We start from the raw sequence: 20,647 nt of genomic DNA on the forward strand, positions 1-20,647 counted from the left end.
TGGTTTCTCAACTGGGCTTTTTGGAGGGATGGTCAGCTATGTATCATGTCAGCTTGGGTCACTGGGCTTAACCTTAACCTGCTGAGGTTTGGACCCAGAGCTCTGGACCTTCAGGGCCCTGCAATCATCTTAGGACAAAATACTGGGGATCTCAAAGTAGCTAGACTTGGAGTGTTCATTGGGACTGCTCACTGCTATTCCAGGCCCCTCCCAGGCCTCCAGTTTGGAGTTTTCTTGGGAAGGCCCTCTGCCCTTGCTGCCTCCAGACACAGCTTTTCAGGCTCTGGTCTCACCACAGTCACGGTTGGGGAACTGGGTGGGTTGGCTCGGTTCATTGTTCTCTTGTACTAATGCTAGTTTTTGTGCCGATCCTTTTCTTCGCTCTAATGAACATTTTTGGTGTAGTTCTAGGGTTGAAGAAGTCACTTCTTGTAGTTTCACATTGACTTTCTGATCATTAGTTGGTCTTGTGTGATTTCTAGGTTTTTGTTAGAATAGGTATGTGGGGGCTATGTGGTCTGCTTCCATCATGGCCAGAAGTCCTTTAAAGAGTTGGGTTGTGAGGGGCTGCAAATGTAAAACCTAAGTATTTCTATCTACCTGGAAGGGAGTTGAAGTCGTTGAAACTTCTCGAGCTAGGGAATGATGAGGTCAGAACTAGACTTTAGGAAAATCACTTTGACAGGTGAGTGGAGGGTACATTCCAGAGTGGTAAGAGACCAATTAAGATGCCAACTGGAAACTAGAGAGGGCCTGAACTAGGATGCTGCCTGTGTGAGTGGGGAAAAGGGGAAATTCTCAACAGATGTTGGGGAGGTAGAAGCAACCAGGTTGGAAACTATTTAGATAAGCGGATAATGAGTGGAGTGAGAAGTCAAGGATAATACCAATGCTGTGGCCTAAAGATCAGGGGAGATAACCCCAATAACAACAATGGGAAGGGAATGCATTTATTAAACTTTTGCCATGTTGCCAAATATTACGCTAAATGTTTTACAAATGGTATCTCATTCGATATAATAATCATAACTGTAACAACAATAAGAAGGAGAAGGGAACACGTAAGCTCCTGTTATGTACTGGGCTTTATGCTAAATGGTTTAAAAATAGTATTTAAGTTGATAGAATAATAATAATGGCAACAATAGGGGCAGCCAGGTAGCACAGCGAGTAAGAGCACTGGCTCCAGTGTCGGGATGACCTGGGATCGAATCCCGGGCTCAGATACTTAGTATCACACCCAGAAATAACTGGCCATGTAACCTTGAGCAAGTTACTTAACCCCGATTGCTTTGAAAAAAAATGACAACAACAATGATAGGAAGATTTATTGTTGTTCATTCATTCAGTCATGTCCAACTCCATGACCCCACGGACCATAGCATGCCAGGCCTTTCTATCTCTTGGAAGTCTAAGTTCATGCACATTATTTCTCCATTTTATCATCTACCATCCCCCTTTCCTTTTGCCTTAAATCTTTTCCAACATCAGGGTCTTTTCCAAGGAGTCCTGTCTTCTCATTATAGAGTCAAAGTATTTGAATTTTTTAGCTTCAGTATTTGACCTTCCAGTGGTTAACCTGAATTAATTTTTTTTTAAAGTATTAACTGCTTTAATCTTCTTGCTGTCCAAGGGACTCTCAAAAGTCTTCTCCAGCACTACAGTTTGAAAGTATTGCTTCTGTGGTGCTATACTTTCCTTATAGTCCAACTCTTAACAGCCATTCATTTCTGCCCAAAATATTATAGCTTTGACTGTGTGGACCTTTGTTGGCAAGGTGATGTCTCTGCTTTTTAGTGTGCTGTCCAGATCCACCCTAGCTTTTCTTCCAAGGAAGAAGCATTTTTAAAATTTCATGACTTGTAGTCATCATCTGCAGTGGCCTTTGAGCCCAAGAATTTAAAATGTGGCACTGCTTCCATTTCCTCTTCTTCTCTTCCCAGGAAGTGATGGGACCAGTCACCAAGATCTTAGTATTTTGGGTGTTAAGCATTAAGACAGCATTTGTACTCTCCTCTTCCAGCCTCATCAAGAAATTCTGAATTTCTCTTCATTTTCTACCCTCAGAGTGATATTGGCTTCATATCTGAGACTGTTGGTATTTCTCCCAGCAATCTTATTTCCGGCTTTTAATTCATTCGGCCTGGCATTTTGCTTGGTGTACTCTGTGTATTAATTAAACAAATAAGGTGACAGTACACAGCCTTGTTGTGCTACTTTTTCTTTTTTTTTCAGAATTTTTTTTTTTTTTGCTTTTTGGAGAGGGGAGGGCAGGAAAATTGGGGATAAGTGACTTGCCCAAGGTCACACGACTAGTACATGTTAAGTGTCTGAGGCAAGATTTGAACTCAGATCCTCCTGACTCCAGGGCTGGTGCTCTATTCACTGTGCCACCTAGCTGCCCCGTGCTCCTTTTTCAACCTTAAACTAATGAGTTGTTCCATGTTCATGTTCTAATCGTTGCTTCTTGGCTTGCATACAGATTCCTCAGGAGACAAGTAAGGTGATCTGGCACTCCCATCTCTTTGAGAATCTGCCACATTTTTCTGTGATCCACATGGTCAAAGACTTTAGAAGTAGATGTTTTTTCTGGAACTCTCTTACTTTCTTCATAATTCAGCAAATATTGGCAATTTGGTCTCTAGTTCCTCTGCCTCTTTTAAAACTAGTCTGCTCTCCTGATAATTCTCAGTTCTTATATTGCCGAAGCCTAGCTTGCAGAATCTTAAGCATAACCTTGCTGGCATGTGAAATGAGACCAATTGTTCCATAATCTGAACATTCCTTTGCATTGCCCTTCTTTAAGATCAGGACAAAAATGGATCTTTTCTAATCCAGTGGTCACTGTTGTGTTTTCCAAATTGGCTGGCATATTGAGCACAGCACTTTAACAGCATTGTCTTTTAGGATTTTCAATAGCTAGGTTGGAATTCCATCACCTCCACTAGCCTTACTGTTAGCAATGCTTCTGAAGGCTCACTTGCCTTCATTCTCCAAGATGTCTGTCTCTCAATCAGTAGCCACACCATGCTGGTTATTGGTGATGTTAAGATCTTTCTTGTAGAGTTCTTTGGTGTATTCTTATAACCTCTTAATCACTTCTGCTTCTGTTAAATCCCTGCCATCTTTGTCTTTTATCATGCCCATTTTTGCATGGAACTTTCCCTTGATATTGCTAATTTTCTTTAAGAGATCTCTTGTCTTTCCCATTCTGTTTCTCCCTTGTGTTCTCCCTTCTCCACTGGAGAAAGAAATGGCAAACTGTTCCAGTGTCTTTGCCAAGAAAATCCCATGGACAGTACTAAAATGATAACAGGTAAAAACTTCCAAAGTCATAAGTCATGTGACACACCACTGGGGAAGGGCAGAGACAACTATAAGTAGCTCCAATACCATCAAAGTGGCGGGGCCAAAGCCAAAAGGAGGCTCAGCCGGCGATATATCTGATGAGGGAAAGAAAATCAGGTGCTGAAAGATCTATATTGCATAGGCACCTGGCATGTCATATCTCTGACCCCAGGTAAGCTGAATGTGGTCACACAGGAGATGAACAGATTAAACATGGACATCTTGAGTGTCAGTGAACTTAAATGGATAGGAATGGATGAATTTAATTCAGATGATTGCTACTCATACTACTTTGGGCAAGAATCCCTTAGAAGAAATGGAGTAGCCCTCGTCGTTGAGGTGAGAAAGTGACCAAACGATATCTATTAGAATCCAAGGGAAGCCATTCAAAACGTCACAATAATATGTCTATGCTCTAACCACTAATGCCAAAGAAACCAAAATTGACCTACAACAGCTTCTAGAAATGATACAAAAAAAAACCCATCACGTTCATCATAGAGGATTGGAATATTAAAGCAGGAAATCAAAAGAAAATTGAAATAACAGGCAAGTTTGGCCTTGGAGGACAAAATGAAGCAGGGCAGAGACTGATAGGGTTTCATCCAGATAACTCATGGGTCATAACAAACATTCTTTTTCAACAATCCAAAAGGCAGCTCTACACATGGACAATGGTCAATTTCGAAATCAGATTGATTATATACTTTGCAGCCAAAGGCAGAGAAGCTCTATAGTCAGTTAAAACAAGACCTGGAGCTGATTGTGATTCAGATCATATGTTACTTATTGCAAAACTCAGACTCAATTTGGAGAAAGTAGGGGAAACCATCAGACCATATATGTACAACGTAAATAACATCCCTTATGAATATGAAGTGGAGATGATCAATAGATTTAAGGGATTAGATCAGGTAGATAGAGCCCCTGAAGAACTATGGACAGAGGTTCACAATATTGTACCAGAGGCAGCAACAACCAAAAAAATGCCAAAGAAAAAGAAGAGGAAGAAATCAAAATGTCTATCTGACGAGACTTTGCAGATAGCTGAGGAAAGAAGGAAGCAGAAAGGAAAAGGAGAAAGGGAAGATATACCCAACTGAATGCAGCATTCTAGAAAATAGCAAGGAGAAAGGGATGGCTAATTTAATTCAAAGGAGTGCAACCAGGTGGGAAACGACCCATGTGCCTTGCTAAAATAGATGCTTTTTGCTCCTGTCCAATCTGTACAAACGACAGTTTCTTTGGTTTCTCCCAGCTCTAGCTCTATGAGCAAATCAAATAAAAAACATCAAGCTCCTTACGAACTTTAAAGCCTTGTTTAATTATGATTACTAATTATGATTTCCTGTGACTGCTTGAGCTGTCAGGATTGATTTTCCCCTCTGGGTCCACAAGGGGGAGCTCTGTGTTCATGCTATCCCAGCCTTCAAACAGGATCTCAGCCAGGGTGAGGGACACCTTTCAAGTAGAGAAAGGAGCCCGGGGAATTTTCCCTCAATTACATTCCTCACCAGTGGAAGGACTCTGGTTTCCTCCCATCCCAGGCAGTAGAGTCCACACAGGAAGCCCCCATCTGAAAACCTAGAGCAGGAATTTTATTTCTACATCTTCCCACCTCTGTCCCAATAACAGGACTGGACATTTGCAGAGCTCTTAGCCAGGGTCAGGGAGATAGGATCTGTGGGTGAGAGTGTGTGTTTGTGTTTCCGGATCTGTATGTGTGAGCATATGTGACTTTGCATAAGGAGACCTAGGTTACCCACTGTGTATCCCTGGATAAGTCCTGACTCCTTTCTGGGCTTCAGTTTCTCCATCTATAAAAAGTGGCACAGAGCTGCCAGTTTTGGCATGCTTCACAGAGTCAGGGTCCTCCTGTATGCAGAGAATTCTGTTCACACAGAGTACAGGATACAGTTGTATCTTTGTGGAACCAGTGACTGATTCCAGTAATAGTCTACTGGGAATTCCAACAAGAGAAAACCCACAGGAGTATTTCATAAACCCAAACCTACAACTAAGTTGTGTCAACCAAGATAAGGAGTAGCAAGTGAAGAGACATGAGAGTAAGGAAAACTATCTGTTCCAAGGCATGGGTAGCAATAATTCTCACATTGCTAGCTAAACTTACCCCAGTTTTTGCAGGAAAGCACTTACCAGGAATTAATGAATTATCTTTTTTTGTCCCAGGGAAGGTACTGATGTGACCAAAAGGCACAGTCTTTTTCCTTTGGAATGTCACATCTTCTTTTGGACAGGGAAAAGGATCCTAGCACAGTTGCTCTGGTTTTTATTTTTGCTTCAAACTCCATAGGAACATTCCTTTACAGTGGGACACATGAAATCATGACTGAAGACCTTGGCTTTGAGCTGCAGTTTTAGTGAATTATGTAAGAGTGTCTGGTTACAAGAGTCTTTTTAGATAACTCTGTACTCTCTGTCAGCAGCTCTGTTTGGTCCAGACTCCATGGAATATGATTCTCCCTGCCTGACCTTCCCCCCCACCCCCACCCCAGTGCCCTCCTCTACTTTCCAGCTCCTTTTATATATCATTCCCCTTCCCCATTAGATTATAAGCTCCTGAGGGCAAGGACTGTCTTTTTCTTATTTATATCTCTACCACTTGGCTAGCAAAGTACTTGGCACATAGTAGGCATTTAATAAATGTTAATTGAATTGCACTGAATGGGACTACTTTGGAGTCTGCTTTAGCTGAAGTACAGCAAACATCAACTCTTTCTGAAAACAGACACCAAAGCAAGACCATATTATTCGTCATGACAGCACTCAGTCATTTGAACAAAATCAACCTGATCAAAAAGCTGTCATGGATACCGGTCTCCATCTTGATTGGTTTCCCATAAACCAATGGGAAAACATTTTCTTGTCTGGCAGATGAGGCTGACACAGCAATGTTGTTGGGTCACTACAGGAAAATGCTGAGTTGGCCAGTGAACTTGGAATTGGCGACCCCAACTCCCCTTCTTGCTCATGCGCGTTACACCAGATCCAGGAGCAAGGTTAGCAAGGATCTCCTCTGGCACCAATGGGTCGGTCTCATAGAAGATGAGGAAGAAATGAGGTAAGGTAAGAATTGTTCTACTTAAGGGAGTAAGAAAGAGAAGGCTACTGCCCTGGACATGGAGGGAGCCTAGGCTTCCTGTTTCTAAATTGCTTTTCCAGGATGGTCCTGGATCTTACTTCTGGTGGGGGGGGTATGGAGGGAGAAGACACCCTTGTGCACAGTCTACATGCAGTCCACATAGGCAAAAATGACATGGTTAATCCTAGGCTGACATTCTGATTTAACTGTGTTTTACCTTCCTGAACACATCTCTTGGGGATCAAGTTTGTTCCCATTTTTGTATTTTCAGTACCATGTCATGGGGGGCCATCTCCAGTCACCCTCATCCGTATCTTGCCACTGGACCCAGATGGCTCTGGAGGTGCCTTTGCACAGCCCTGCCTCACTTCAATCCAATTCATCTTCCTGCTGTCACGGTCCTCTTCAGGAATAAAGGAGAAATAACGACAATCGGCTTGTGTGCTGGTTTGTGCCACATGCAGGTGAGAGGCTGCAGCCAATTGCCTGGGACTGTCCTGGACAGCTTTACAATAGTAATAAAAATTAATATTTGTGTGGCACCGTGAGGTTTGCAAAGAACTTTATCAACATTATCCTATTTCATAAACATCATCATATCTTTGAATCAACCTTGGGAGCTTAGGTGTTGTTGTTATCTGTATTTTACATATGAGGAAACTAAGGCTGAGAGCTTGTAGCTGGCCCAGGGTCATACAACTAGTGTCTGAGCAAGGATTTGAACTCAGGTCTTCCTGACTTCTAAGTCCATTGCTCTATTCACTGCTCCACAAAACTGCCTCAATTAAATCAATTGCTACAGTGAGGCACACTCAAATAGAAGTAGGAAAATGGCCATGGGTAGTCTTGTCCTCAGAGAATACTGATTTGCTTGCTGCCAGCCTTCATGGAAAAGACCAGAGAGCCTGCTTCTGGAAAGGCACGATGAGCTATGAGAGGCAGATGAAGACTCTAATGTAGATAGCTTAACTGTCTTTCCTGGTTGGTTGGAGTGAGAAAGATACTGTAAGCATCAGGGTAGGGAGAGGGGTCTTGGATCTTACAATCGACACCCAGACTGAGATGTAGCCTATGAATATGGGTCTCTCTTCTCTTTTGGTTTGTTCCTTACTGCTCCTAAATGAAGATGAATCAAAGTTGGTTGTGACCTTGTGGGCTTTGAAAGGTTGTAAAGGCTACATAAAGGCATATAGGCAAGTCACTTGGCTAGGAGACAGAAGTGTGGTTCAGATTCCTAGGAATCACCATATTTATCATCTAAATACAGCAGAGACAGCCTATTCACCATTTTGGTTACATCCTTACCTTTGAGAACATTTTTGTCGCTGTTGTTGTTTTTCAGTCATGTTAGACTCTCCGTGACTTGGGGTTTTTTTTTTGGCAGAGTGAAATGACTTGCCCAGGATCACACGGCTAGTAAGTATCTGAAGCCAGATCTGAATTCAGGGAGATGAGTCTTCCTGACTCCAGACTCAGCACTCTACCCATGGTGCCACCTAGCTGTCCCTGGGAACATTACCATTTTCAGACTCCACTTAATAATAGGATTTCTAACTTCCCAATGTTTGTTGGGCTGTTTATGAAATGCTTGACAAATTCTTGACATACTGAGATATATACATCTCCATACTTAACCTAACTGTTTCCCAGAAGGGCACTATGTTTCCCAGACAAATGTGCCTATTTTGCCATAGCACTAATTTGTCCATCAACCACAGCATTCAGATCAGAGGGAATCGAAGGTCCTGATGTTATAAATGCACCACTCTCGAGTGTTATTCCCAAAGAATAATAGTACTGCTGTACACCTATAAAATCTCCTAAAATCATAATGCAAAACAACTTATAAGCATAGTAGTAATGTAAAATGCAATCTTATAAACTTAAAACATAGAACATTAAACAAATCTCATTGCTGATCTAATAACAAAGATTGCCTTGAATGGATCTCAAAATGATCCACACAGAAAGCAACAACATTCTATACAAGTTCCTATGCTAGGTGAATTCAGAAATGAAAATAGAGTGGGTGCCACTTTTAATTTCACAGCTATCAGGGTAGCATTTCCAGAGCACTGATCAATCATGCCCCCAATAATAATTGTCCCCCGATCAATTTATCAAACCCCAAATAAATTCAAATCTCCATGTTGACACCAGCTAAGTTTCTAAATCACCAGGATACCAGTACCTGGAACAAAGCTTGCAAAGCTTTTGCAATCTCAAATCAAACCCCAAGTCTGGGAGGAATTATATCCTCAGAGACAGCATCTAAAAGGTAGTCAGGCACTATGGGGGCAGAATATTTCCTGGACTGTCAGGCTCACTTATTTACCCTACTGTGTTTTGCTTATGGATTTCTCTTTGTACTAGGTAACATTTAATTCAATGTCTGAGGCTGCTCCCAGGTTTAATGAGGGCATTCCATAGGGCAGAGATTATCAAAGTGTAGTCCAGGGACCTCTAGGGCTCCCCAAGACCCTCCCAGGGGCTCCACAAAGTCACAATGATTTTCATAATAATGCCAAGACATTCCAGTTCCCAACAAGGTAAATAGCAAAAGATATAACCCACATAAATGACCTTTTGGGGGTCCTCAACAATTTTCAAGTGTGAAGATGTCCTGAAGCCAATAAGTTTGAGAACTATTGGCATGGAGCATGCTCAGAATTTCCCTTCCTGATTTCCTTATCTATATGGGGCCTTGGAGACAGCCTCTGGCCATTGCCAACCTCTGAGAGTTTGGTCTAAGAAAGACAAATGAATTAGATTGTCTGAGTTTCAAACAGGTGGCATGCATGTGTATGCGGCTGCAGTGTCGGAACTAAACTCCCTTTGGGTTGGGGTATATCTCCTTCAAAGTGTAGGTGTTCCCAAGGGGTGCCAATCAACTCTGAATGGTTAACACACTGGGCTATATTACAATGAGGGTCTTAGGGTAGTGACTTAGGTCACCCAAAATCTTGGTCAAAGAGACATCAATTTCTATATCACCTGTTTTGGGAGAATCAACATTTTCCCAGACCTGTCTGAGCAAACCCAATGAGCAGAAATACGTTCATTGGCCCAAACCTAAGAGTTTCTTTTACTGATTAGATTTTGGCCTGGGTAAGTCTTGAAGAAAGATTTTCCACACTGGTTGGTTTCTAGATAAGGAAGTAGCTTGGGCTGGGAGTTTATAAAGATAAGGAGATTCAATGCTATCTCATTATCAGTAATGTCCTTCTGAAGAAGAAACTGAACTTTGCAAGAAGGGGGCTGGGGGAGCACTGAATCTTATTTTTCACCTTCCCTCACATGATTCTAACGAGAGGCGTAGCCTTCTCAGTGAATCGCTAACTGATCAAGGGTTTGGGGACTTATGGTGGATGACGATGTGGGGGAGTAGGGAAAGGAAGAAACTGAGACAGATAAAAGACACAAGGGAAGAAGTAAACAGTGAATAAAATTGTCCATTTAAGACTCAGAGGTCCCATCTCATATGTCAGTCTGGACGCCATCTGATAAAATTTTCTGGACAGAGTGTGGTTTAAGCAGTTTTCAACAGAGTGTATCCTTATGACTCGAGATCCTCTCTTTGATAAAATCTCCTCACAAATTGATCTTAATACAATTTTAAATGACTTTGCCAATAACCAGGTCAAATAATGAAAATTAACTCAACCCTTGTGTCTCCATTATTATAATATCAAAATTTGGACCCTTGGCCAATTGTCATGTTGATATATCTAAGAAATTCAAATAAAAACCAAAAAATTAGAATCCAGTTTTTATATTTTGCATTAATTCATCCCCTATTAAGAGGATGAGATTCCACTAGAGAATTAATAACAGAATGCCTTTTATAAGAAGATGGACTTTAGAGCACTAGCCCTGGAGTCAGGAGGACCTGAGTTCAAATCCAGCCTCAGACATGTAACACAAAAACTAGCTGTGTGACCTTGGGCAAGTCACTTAACCCCAATTGCCCTCCAAAAAGCAAAACTAACAAAAAAAAAAAGAAGATGGACTTCAATACATAAATGAATTCATTTGAAAATTGCCAGATTAACTACCATTTTACCAAAAGGTTCAGGGATAGTATACATCAATACATTGAATAATCAGTTTTAAAATAGTGCATATCAAGTAAGTTATTTATAGTAAAACAATTCCAACTATCCATGTTCAAATAAATAACCCCCTAATTACAGTGGATCCTTGTTTTAAGGCATTTACAAGATAGAACATGAACCATTCTTCAAAGATAACTGTTTTGAGTTTTTTGTTTTTTTTTTTTTGCTTTTTGGAGGGGGGAAAGGCAGGGCAAATGGGGTTAAGTGACTTTGCCCAAGTGTCGAGTGTCTGAAGCCGGATTTGAACTGGTCCTCCTGACTCCAGGGCTAGCGCTCTATTCACTGCACCACCTAGACGCCCCGAAGACAACTAATTGTAACAGAACTGAGACAGTTATGATATTAACTAATAACAAAATCATATCCTGGTTTCACAAGTCTTTTACCTAATTATCCACATACCATTATGAGGAATGAAAGGAGCCTAATTTATACAGGAATATGTAACTAGTCACAAATGTCAAGGCTAAATCCTTACTTAGTCATTTGGAATATAGAAAGGATTAAGACTCCAGGACAAATAGCTTGATTTTTTAGCCTATTACTAGAGTAACTCAGATATTCCAGGGTTAGACTTAATACTGTACTTAAAAAACTTTTTGGTTATAGAAATTTGCTCTTAAAAAATAGGGACATAACCTTAGTAAAGGAACAATATTTCCCTAACTTCATGTCAATTCCAGGCAGAAGTTATGTAGATGGCCAATTGCACTGGGCCAGGCTTAAAGTCAGTCAGGTGTCATATTGTGCAAATAGAGTCAGGAGAAATCTACCTCAGCTGGTATGGAATGGTTGTTGAGGTTTAGGGGTGCTGGGACCCCAAAATTCAAGGGTAAGTGACACAGGTTCTGGAAAGAATTGGACCCAAGCCTTTTTTCAGCCAGAGATAAGGTTTATTATTATGCAAACAAAATTAAATTTCCCATTAAAATAACACAAGATCATGAATTACTACTCTTGACTAACATAACTGTCTGTATTTGTCCTGGTGGGCAAGATTTTAAGAATCTGCCTTATTTGTGACTTGTATTGACAAGCAGGCCAGATTGAACCTGAGGCACTGGCCAGACTCTTAAGGAATCTGACCAATTTGATGGGAGGTTAGATGGACCTTATATACAGAAAGACTGTGGGAAGGATCTAGGAGTGGCCAAGTAGTCTGGGGTAACTGGGAGGCAACAGAGAAGGAGCTGGAAGGCCCCAGTTCCCTAGGTGAACACCAGGGACCAGAGCCTCATGGAAGGGGTCTAAATGGAATTAAGGAGTGGTGGACTAGGGTGGAGCCACGGTTGGAGGTAACAGAATTAGAGTTTGGGGAAGGGACAAAGCCACAATGCTAGGCCAGTTGAAAAGATAATAGTGAAATGATCCTCAGGCAAACGTCAGGGTCATGTGGGAGAGCTCCAGGGAAAGTTCAAAGTGGGGTTTCCAGGTCCTATATGCCATCATAGTTATTCTCCCAACTTTTCCTCTGCAGTTCACAGACCCCATAGGGTTGCTGGCATCATGGATCATTGACTCACTTGCCTTCCTTGATGATCATCCTGGAGTCAGACTCAGAATAACATCAGTTAACAGTCCCATAAGGTCTCAAATAGCAAGTTCCAGTCATCAGAGTTTCATGTATGTTGCTGTACCCTGAATAACGCGAGCAAGACCCAAGTAACAATTTTAGAATGGACCTTTTATTAAAACACCATGTTGGCTGATCAGGCCCCATGGCAGGCTGAGCAGGTACCACCCCTCTCAGGTACAGCAGTAGCAGCAGCAGTAACCCAGTAGCAGAGCCCCGATCTCAGGTCAAACCTCAGCTTATAAAGGGAGCCCACATGGCCAACAGTTAGGTATTACGTAAGCAGAAATTTGCAGGGGCCAGAACAGTGACTGGTCAGTACACACACACCTTGAAATTTCTGCACCTGACCCAGAAGCCTGCCCACCTCTATGCAGGTGAGCTGACTGGGAAAAGGCGGAGACCCAGTGGGGGAGGGCAGAGCTGACCCGGCAGTCTGCTCACTTCCCTGAGGTAGGGGGATGGAGAAAACCAGGCACAACATTCCCCACTTCTTTTGTGCGTGTGTCAAACCCTTGATACCACCAGGTGTCATACACATCAGTCATTTCTGTTCCCAAGGGCTGGTAGTGGGGATCCATAACAATTAGCAATTTAACAGTTAATAGGGACTTCCTATAATCAAGGTCATAGTCACAAGGAAGAGGAGGGGGCCACATTTTTCCATCGGTCCTCTAGTTAAATTTCTCCAGGAAAGAAGCTGTCCCAATAGAGGTCAGGTCTGGATTCTTAGGAAAGCTATCTGCATCTGAAGTCATCTTTTTCAGATTCCAAGGCTCAGGGGGATAATCTTTAGATGACTAGAGTTCAAATGTATAATACAAGAGCTCCCAGAAACACGATTTTACATATAAAGGTCCAGTTTTCTAGCCATGCAAGACTAGGTTCAAACAAATAGTTCAGTTTTCTTAGCTACACAGGGCTAGGCTCAGTCAATACAGTGAGATTTTTCTCACAATTTTACAAAATGACATGGTTACATTAAGTCAGGTACACAATTGCATGTCACCAAGATATCCAAGAAAATTTACATGCAAACTACACAAGAATCATAATTGACATACAATTTTCCTTGTGTCCCAGTGACCTCTTTCATTTAAACAACACTTTTAAATCCCAGATGCCTCATGTAGTTACAGAATTTAAAAAGGAGTTTTGCTTCTCCAGTTCAGATCTAGAAGTGACAGATAATTTTATGCATCTGTATTTAATCCTAGGTGTCATCTGGCCTGATCCTGTTACTCTCCTCAAACTTCACTATGCTGGTCAATCAGGCATTTATTTCGTTACTTTTTTTTTCCTTATTACTAATCATCTCATTCTTTGAAGGATGTTATCTCTATATTTTTTTATTTATTTGGCCCTGAATATTACTTCTCAGTGAATTTGCTATAGAATAAAAAGAGGGACAATGTCATAAACCTTGCCAGGAGGAAAACTTCCTTAGCATTGTCTGATTCCAGGCATGAGTCATCTCCGCTAGTCATTCAGAAAGCAACCAGGTGCTGAAAGCAAGGCTTAGGAATAAATAGGTGGGAGGTTTCCTTTTCAGAAAGAAAAGGAATAATTGGGAAATAAAGTCAGAGAGATCCCACTTTGGCAGTGTCCGAGGTTGTCCCCAAACTTTTCCAAGCACAGATGTCCACCTTGAACAGTTCGAAGCCTGCAGCCTCTGCCATCCCATTATCAGCTTTAATGACGACTCCTGTAATCAAGGTTTAGAGAAATAGTAAAATTTACAGTTCCCCAAATTATTAAATAGCAAATAAATATGGACTAGTGTCCTTCAGATAAGGCCATCTAAAATCTGATTGAGGTATTAATTACAAACTCAAGTTACAAATCTTTCTGCCTTCCCAAAACTTCCTCATGCTCTCTCAACATACTTCTAAAACTGATATCAACTATCCGGAAATAGGAGGGGCTGGATGAACCGAATTTGTCCCCTAACCTTCTTATCTGCTTTGTTTAGCTTTTCATAAATAGACTTTAAAGACAGTTTGAATTAACCTGGTGTTAAAAATGGTATCTTTCTTTTCTCTCAACTAAAATAACTCTGATTAAACTAAATATCATGCACCCAAGTACCCCATCATTCCAAGCACCCGATCATTCCCCCCTTAAACAGCTGGGACCCAAAATCATTTGGGTAGATCTGTCTCTGTTTCATAGGGGGCTGGGTCTGTAGCCAGTGGCTAAAACGTGGCCAAAGTCAGGTCCAGAGGGTGATGGGCCATGGTCTTGGGACAGGGGGTACTCAGCCTGAGATGACATGTGCAAGTGAAGGGTGCTGAGCCTAGAAGAAACAAATCTGGCAAAGAGATTAAGCAAGGACCAAAAAGGAGTAGGAGGAAAGTGACCAGAAGTGGGGTTAGGATGGGTTAGTATAATCCATTACTCAGACGATGTCATTTTCCTTTATATTTCTACAAACTACATAAACAAAATACTTCACAAGTTATTATTCTTTCACTACACAGCTATACTGCCTTAAACAATAGAGGTTCCTGACTTGAACCTCACAACTGAATAGTAGACATACATCCTTGTTTCACAAAGTTTGTTTATCCTCTGATTATATTCAATCTGGAAGAAAGAGATAATTCAGAAATTGAATCTTTAACCTACATTCAGTTACAAATGTTAACTTTTGCTTAGAGGATGAAATAACTACAAATTCAGATCAAAACAGCCAGATCTCTTCTGCTTTCACAATTTCATTAAACCTTGATGAAGAAAGTTAGCTGAAAACTGTTAAAATGATCTTAAGCAGTTTGCATAACTTTCTGCACATGTTCTAATTCTAGATGCAAAATAATATCAGATTTTCCAATAAGTTAACACAAAAAACCTCATATCTTTTACTGACTATGTGCTCTGATCATAGGAAATTTGCTAAAGAAGGAAAAAAATCACCTTAAACAGCAAATTTCACCAATCACAGTTCAGAGCATTTTTATGGACTGCAATCCAATAAAGATTTACCAGGTCTCACAAATGTAGAGATTCCATTCGTAATCTGATCCCAAATCCCAGGGTCCCATCTAGAAACATCAGAAAATTCACAGTAAGTTTGAATATTACAAAATCTATACAAAATTGATAAAATGATCAGAAATCTTACAAAGTCTTTGCATAATTAAATTTGTTCTGGTATAAATGATAAGGAGCTTCATAACTAAAACAAGCCCTGACCATCCCCCCTCCCCCCATTTTTTGGAGGGGAGGTTAGGACCTTGCCCACAAATTGTTTCCAGGGACACCTAAGCCCCTTTTTCCATATTCTAGGTTTTACAAAACTTAGAAGAGGATTCACAGGGTCTTTTCTTCACATAATTACCAATAATTACTTTTTCCCAAGCTTACTATTGTAAATACTTGATTTATGAATTGAAACTTCCTGTAAAACAAAGAAAAAATTAAAAGTTTATGATTTCTTAAATTACAACATTTCAGAATATCATAACTGATACTCTGACATGGTCAGAGTACTTCATTCACCATCATTTTCTTGTTTTTCTGACAGTATAATTCTTAATTTAACAGCATTAGAGTATGAGAAACTGCTTCTATTATAATATACATTATACAAATGTTTACCAGTAACAATATCATAAACAATTATGATGTACCTAAATTTAAACTTTAAACCAAAATCAAGTAATTACCAATCTGGTGATCTTAATTTAGTAATTTCCAAATTGCTTTGCACAGAAAATCGTTCATCCCATAACCATTGACATAAACTTCGCACCTAAGAAAGGTTTCACATAAGGTTGACAAACACAAAACAATTCACCTTAGCTTACACAGTTTTCATTGAAAGAGATTTTTTTAATATCAAGAACCTTTACAATTATATTAGTCCCATAAATTGAGATTTTTGGATGTGGATTCCACCACCATTCCCTTACTAGACAGTAAACTAAGGTAAATAAAACTCTGTGGGGCCATAGAGTGAATAAATTTCTTAATGTCGAATTAACAATATATACCTTTTTGATCATGTAATCATACATTTCTGAGTTCTAATACCCTTGGCCTTCAAAAATGAAATATTATCCACAAATTTACATATATATTCAGTTCTCCATTCATGCTCACATTTCAGATCAGTTTAAAATATGCTGGGCTAATTATTAATTAAAATTTAATAACCACCCAATATCAGTCTTTCTAAAATAATAATAATAATAAATTGTTTTTAACATCAGCATTCATAATTTTTCCTAAATTACAGAATTTAGAAATGTACAATGTCCCCAACATTATGTATTTAAAACTTGCTTCTATCGCTTTGCTCATGTTAGGTAAATTTGTTCCAAAACACTTTACACAGGAAATAAATTATAACTCTATAACTTTAAACCACTGTATACATTTTCATAACAGCCAAAATTTTAAATGAAATTTCAGCATTATTATTGCTTGTTTGTCACCCAAATATAAGTTTTAAATTAACAAGTTTTATAACATAAAAACCCAATACACATGCAATACAAAATACAGATTTTTAAAAATTGCTGTAATACTATTCCTACTTCAAAATGTTTCTTTAAGTTCACTTAGCTAAATAGACTTTTAGAAACACAATAGAATCTCAGAAAGAAGAATATCAAATGACATCAAATGACTTATACAATAATTTACCTTCTCAATTCTGGCATGGATTCAAAGTTAGAGAGATATTGACATAGGCCAGTCATTACATTTTACAATCATTATACCATTTTGATCACAAGTGTTTCACAAACGCTATTAATTTTCCTTTTACAAATTCAAGGAACAAGTCAAGCCGAGATAGCAAAAACACTTCTGCGTTTTTTTTTAAGCAATCCCAATATCCTATTTCCAATTTCTTAATTGATTAATTCTTAGAATTTGTGAAGATATTTCATTTGTCTGTTTTTCTAACTTTCATTATAATACCAGGCTGACCAGGACTATAGAGAAATTGTAAATTTCCCAAATTAAAAAGTTCAAAATATGACAATGATAGGGAGAATTTTGGTGGACCTTTTGAAAGTGAGAGCTTTGAATCTGCCAATCTCAAAACTCCAGACTTAATTGGCCTTAATTGGTCAGGCAGGAGATCTAGCCTGCCTGCTTCTCTGATCTGAGGGGAGGGATTCCCAAAGAGGGGCCCACTGGCCCACCTCCCCACAATGCTTACGAGAAGGGGAAGGACCAGCATAGGGTGAAAAGTTTTGCTCCAGTGGATCGAGGTGTCCCTCCCCCCCTTGAGTTTTTGGAGGACTCTGGAGAGTCTCCCTCCCAGGGAAGGCCCTGCCTCGCCCCACCCCTGAAGTCTCAGAGAGAAATTTCCCAAATTTCCAATTTCCTCCCCAGGGAGGGGCTATGCAGGTCCCAACCTCACCCCCTTTCCACATCAGTGGGCGGAGAACTCCTTCCCACCAGCTCCTTCTTCCTCCCCACCCCCACGCCCCCACAAGCAGTGGCTGAGGGCTAGGAGTGGGGGACTTCACCTTCTCCCTCCTGAGCCAGCAGCAGCAGAAGGTGGGGGTCGTTCAGTCCCACCCTGGGTTGTTCAGCCCCTCCCCCCCAGTGTGGACTGCGCCATGTGGCCGCCCCAGCCTGACTTGCTACAGCTCTGTTAAGCTAATGAGCTCAAAACAAAACTCTGCTATGCCAGAATGGATGGGACACAAAGAAAGACAGACAAACAGACAACGAATAGTACCAGCTAGAACCAAATTTCAAGCAAGATGTCCTCAGTTTGCTTGGAGATTGGGCTATTTTAGCTACGTCTAACATCTCTTATCTCAACAGAACAGAACAGATTCACTCCTATTTTGAGGTCCTGCAAATGAGGAGTCAGTCGAAGTCAGGAGGCAGGTGCAATCTTTCCTTCCTCGAGAGCTGAGGCCCTGGAACTTCATCAGGGGCTAGCCCCCCTAGGAATCTGGGTGAGCAGAGGCCTTACCCCTGAGGCCGAGAGCTCTTCCTATTTGGCAAAATCTCACTGGCTCTCCACAAAGTGTCCAGGGCTGCTTCCTCCCCACCCCTCCCCTTATCTTTCTTTCTCCAAAGGGGAGACAAGGAGAAAGCTGGAAGTCCAACAGTTTCCCTGGCTATTTTCTGAACACAGAAGTTGTTAGTTACAGACAAACAGAAAGGCAAGCACACAAACACAACAGACAGATAACCACTCACCTCCGGAGGCTGACACAGAGATCTGGGTCCAAAGAGGCAAAATGTGATCTGATCAATGTCAGGGGATGGTCTGGACTTTCTCAGCCTTGAGTTCTGAGCTCTGAGAAAATTTCAGATGCTGGCTGCTCAAGGAAGCCAAAGCTGAGTGGCCTCCATCCCCTGAGGCCGAGAATCTTGGGCCTTGGACAGCAACACAGAATGCTGTCTGGATCTCGCTGGGGCCTCCAAGTTGCTGTACCCTGAATAATGCAAGCAAGACGCCATGTTGGCTGATCAGGCCCCATGGCAGGCTGGGCAGGTACCACCCCTCTCAGGTACAGCCGTAGGCAGCCACAGTAACAGCAACAGCCCTGATCTCAGGTAAAACCTCAGCTTGTAAAGGGAGCCCACATGGCCAACAGTTAGGTATTACATAAGCAGAAACTTGCAGGGGCCAGAACAGTGATTAGTCAGTACACACCTTGAAATTTCTGCACCTGACCCAGAAGCCTGCCCACCTCTATGCAGGTGAGGTGACTGGCAAAGGGTGGAGACCCAATGGGGGAAGGCGGAGCTGACCCAGCAGTCTGCTCACTTCCCTGAGGTAGGTGGATGGAGAAAACCAGACACAACATTGTGACTATAGTTCTACATTGGTAACAGTAAGAGATTCATCACAGAAAAATGTTACTGCTCTCAGAATGCCTTAGACAATGGGAACATCTTTAAGGTGAAGTTTGCATACACATTCCTACACATGCACTAGTTACTGATTAAATAACAAATACAAATAAAAGTAAATTTTCCATTAAGATAACACAAGATCATGAGTTACTACTCTTGCTTACATAACTGTCCATACTGAAATTCTATTCATTACAGCAAAAACAAAGAGGCTCCTGACTTCTACCTTGCAAGTTTAATAGATTTACATCTTTGTTTCTCAAGCTTATTTACCCTTCTCTAACCATACCCAATCTGAAAGAATAAGATACTTCAGGAATTGAATCTTATACACAGGAGAAGTTCAAACACTGATTTTAACTCTTGCTGAAACCATGGGATGAATTCAGATCAAAACAGGAAGATCTTTCCCACATACAGGTCATTACAGTACTTTACTATTAATCACTAGCCTTAGATCTCTGATGCTGCTTCCATTGAGCTGCTGACTGTCTCTCTGAAAGCACTCATTTAAGGCCCATCCAAGGACACAGCAATCCTAGTGATGAGGTATGGGCTCTGGGAGCCCCCTTGACCTCTCCTTGAGTCCTAGAGGTAAAGGCTCTGGGGACCTCCCTTGGATTCTTGATTAAATCATCCCATTTGATGAGGCATTTGCATGAGGCAATAAGCCTTACATTGTGCCTGAGCCCAGACCTCTAGCCTGGGTACTTACTATATTAACTCTAGCCTAGGTACTAGCCTAGCCCTCCATTGTTCATCTACTTCCGACCCTTGAGCCTATCAAAATATCAATACACCCTTGAACTGGTCTAGCCCACCATTGTAGCCTCCAGTGACTCCCCACCCTTAATCACTCATTGACCTCATTAACTCCTCCTGAAGACCCTCCCCAAACTTCTCCTCTAGACCACCCCTAGATTCCTCCCACAACCTTCTGTATATAAGACCCCATTCTGTCTTCATGTTTGTGAGAGCGCCATAGAATGCCATAGAATAGTGAGAGTGCCATAGAATGGTGAGACCACCATAGAATGACCCAGCACATACTTACTCTGTGTCTAATGCAAGTGAACTTTTAATAAATTTTACTTTTCTTTGGCTGAGAAGACTTGAGTTGAATTCATTTGGCAGGACCCGGCATTTTGGTACTTTGGGGTCTCCAGAGCAACCCTAACCCTCTTAGTGGGTAACCTCTTCACTAGGAAGGAAACTCACATTAGGTTTGGATATAATTGTTATCCATATCAAATTATTATCACAACAAATTAGCTTGCAAATGGAAATTTGCAAAACCTCCTAAGATCACACCAAAGATTTTGCAAAAACATTTCTCCCTAAAAGTATTTCCCTTTCTTAAAAACAGCTTACAATTTATCCTGATGTTACTGTAACAAACTAAATTCCTAATTAACACAAAATTCCTAGTTACCTAAATTCTCTAATCAAAAAGGTGTTTGTAATGGAGAGGGGATTCTGTTTTTATAAGCCAAGAACATGCCCAATTAAATTAGTCTTATCACAATAACAAGTTTACTAGGCCTTTAAAAATTTACTCAATTTTATTCAAATTTACTGAAAATATTTTCTTCCCTTTTTCTTTAAATATATCACTAGAAATAAAAAAAACAAACAATTACATTCTGGAATGTCACATGAACGTGAATGTGG

The 20,647-nt window shown here is 40.8% G+C and overlaps 1 long non-coding RNA gene across 4 annotated transcripts; it reads right to left on the reverse strand.

Moving 5' to 3' along the window:
• Positions 1-12,235: 12,235 nt before the first annotated feature.
• Positions 12,236-18,840, reverse strand: LOC138161967 (uncharacterized). Of its 4 annotated transcripts, XR_011168503.1 has the most exons (4): positions 18,774-18,840; positions 18,314-18,552; positions 15,125-15,183; positions 12,236-13,844 (listed from the first exon to the last, which is right to left on the reverse strand). It is a non-coding gene; the product is annotated as an uncharacterized lncRNA (long non-coding RNA). The 4 variants fall into 4 exon arrangements; XR_011168501.1 differs by lacking the exon at positions 18,774-18,840 and having other exon boundaries at positions 18,314-18,763; XR_011168504.1 differs by lacking the exon at positions 18,774-18,840 and having other exon boundaries at positions 15,056-15,183; positions 18,314-18,763.
• Positions 18,841-20,647: the final 1,807 nt, after the last annotated feature.

This window comes from Petaurus breviceps, unplaced genomic scaffold (genome assembly GCF_028583685.1).
Source record: "Petaurus breviceps papuanus isolate PSGF00001 unplaced genomic scaffold, PetGlider_PUasm1.0 185, whole genome shotgun sequence".
Lineage (NCBI taxonomy): Eukaryota > Metazoa > Chordata > Mammalia > Diprotodontia > Petauridae > Petaurus > Petaurus breviceps.